Source organism: Palaemon carinicauda, chromosome 28 (assembly GCF_036898095.1).
Source record: "Palaemon carinicauda isolate YSFRI2023 chromosome 28, ASM3689809v2, whole genome shotgun sequence".
NCBI lineage: Eukaryota > Metazoa > Arthropoda > Malacostraca > Decapoda > Palaemonidae > Palaemon > Palaemon carinicauda.
Genome location: NC_090752.1, coordinates 52925098 through 52927597, shown reverse-complemented (window position 1 = coordinate 52927597; position 2500 = coordinate 52925098). Strand labels below are relative to the sequence as shown.

General features: G+C 34.2%; 1 pseudogene; it reads right to left on the bottom strand.

The window, feature by feature from the left end:
* LOC137621810 (innexin inx2-like) overlaps window positions 1-1967 on the bottom strand; it is a 160357-nt pseudogene extending 158390 nt beyond the window's left edge.
* Between the last annotated feature and the right edge of the window lie 533 nt (window positions 1968-2500).

Sequence of the window (2500 nt, the reverse complement as noted above, 5' to 3'; positions counted from 1 at the left end):
TTTGATATTTATTTAAATGTTTTGTTATTATTTCCTGGTGCTGATGAAAGTAAAGTGTCTTACCCTTCAATAAAGTTTTCGTTTTTTTTTTTGTTTTTTTTTTTTTCCTATTCGTGGGGGGGGGGGGGGGGGGTTGGCTGTTGGTGGTTGGATGTCGGGAAGGGGGGAGAGGACCCTACAGTATACTCATTTCCTTTACATATTTCAGTGGCGTCCTTTTCATCTCCTAACTGGATTTGCTTCCTGTCTTTAACTTTCCATTGGCCCTCTTTGATATCTAACCACTTGGCTGTCCAACTTCTCTCACTTTACCATGTTTGCTTTAATTCTTGTTTGAGAACAAGGTCTTCTTTCTAGTCTTATGCCAGTCAAAAAAATATGATTTGATGGTCTTTGTAATAATAATAATAATAATAATAATAATAATAATAATAGTTCATATTCTGAAGATCGTCATAGTATAATAGTCGTTGTTATAGGAAATAGGTAAATAACGCTGTTTTAGATGTGCCTAATCGGCATCAATTGCTATAAGACAGGCATTATGCTTATTAAACCGAAAGGCTAAAAATATTTATTACTGTTATGACTTCAAAGAATGAAATAACTCATAGACCTGTAGTATGATCTTACTGGTGATATACTTTATTTCTTATGTTTTATCAATAGATGGTTAAGAGCAGTTGTTGATGGGCACTATATATATATATATATATATATATATATATATATATATATATATATATATATATATATACATATATATATATATAAATATATATATATATATATATATATATATATATATATATATATATATATATATATATATATACAGTATACACAGTATATATTCAATTGATGACTACCATACATGCATAAAAACTCGTGCACACACACATACACAGAGAGAGAGAGAGAGAGAGAGAGAGAGAGAGAGAGAGAGAGAGAGAGAGAGAGAGAGAGAGAGAGAGAGAGAGAGAGAGAGAAAATTTCAAGGATTTTGGATGTCACTGACTTTAAGTCCATCCGGGGAGACTCCATTTGCTCTTGGGTAGAGTAATTTAGTTTGAATGTTTAGAGATTTTTTATGATTTTATCTAACTTATTCTTGAACTCGTTTACTACATCCGCTGGAAGTCTGTTCCATATTTACTATTTTGTATTTAAAGAAATGACAACATTGAGTTGTGTTTTATCTTCTCAATTCCAGTTTGTATTCATTACCTCTGGACTGATCTGTGCTAAGCATGAATAGATTGTTATAATCTGCCTTTGTTATTCCTTTAAGAATTTGGAAGCCTCTGTTAACTGTCCCCTTAGTCGTCGACTTTCTAGATCAAATAAGTTCAAACGTTCCATCCTCCGTTTATATCCAAATTGCCTTAGTGTTGGGACTAGTTTTGGTGGCCCTACGTTGTACTGCTTCCAGTCTATATATATCCTTCTGTATACATGAACCAAGTATTCTAGATGGGATCTTACTTGTGATGTGTACAGCTGAAGTACAGTGTCTTTGTTTCTGTATTTGAATTGTCTCTTTATAAAACCTATTAGTTTTTGTGCTTTCTTTTCAGATTTTATGCTCTGCTTGGTAAACTTCAAATTTTTGCTAATAATAATGCCGAAATCTTCCTTCTGGTCCACACCATCTATTGCATTATCAGCACTGAGTAATCTGTTTGTGGATTACTATAACCTATGTGTATGACTTTGCATTTCCCACTGTTGAAAGTCATTTGTCATTTTCCGGGCTATTCACCCAACTCAATTAGATCCTCTTTTAAGGCTTCTACGTCTTCTGAGTTTGCAGCATTTATGCCTAGATTAGTATCGTCGGCAAATTTGGCTATTTTACGAGTTAATCCTAAATCTGTGTCGTTAATGTAGATCAAAAATAGTAATGGGCCATCTACGGATCCTTGAGGTACTCCGTGAAACAACTGCCCACTCTGAGGCTTCTCCATTTATTACAACTCTGTTTTCTGTTTATTAGCCAATATTCTATTCATTCAACTGGATCATCAATGATGCCGTACTCTAATTTCAATCATCAATTTTCTTATGAGAGACTCTGTCAAAAGCCTTTTGAATGTCTAGGTATATGATGTCAATTTCCTTACTATTATCATCAATGCTAAGCATGTGGAAAAATTCCAACAGATTTGTCACACATTGTCTCTTTTGTTTAAAATTATGTTGCTGTCAATCACAAGATTGGTTTTTTTCCTATATGTTCGACTATTGAATCTACTATAATTGATTAAAAAAAGTTGTAAGGCACTGAAGTTAGACACATAGGTCTGTAGTTGCTAGATTCTTCTTTTGGTCCCTTCTTGTAGATTGGAGGAACATTGCCTAGTTTCCATCATTGTGGTGCCTTTCGTTTGCTGTCTTTCGGAACATTGTGTGTGTGTGTGTGTGTGTGTGTGTGTGAGAGAGAGAGAGAGAGAGAGAGAGAGAGAGAGAGAGAGAGAGATCTAAAATGTGCAGGGCCCTA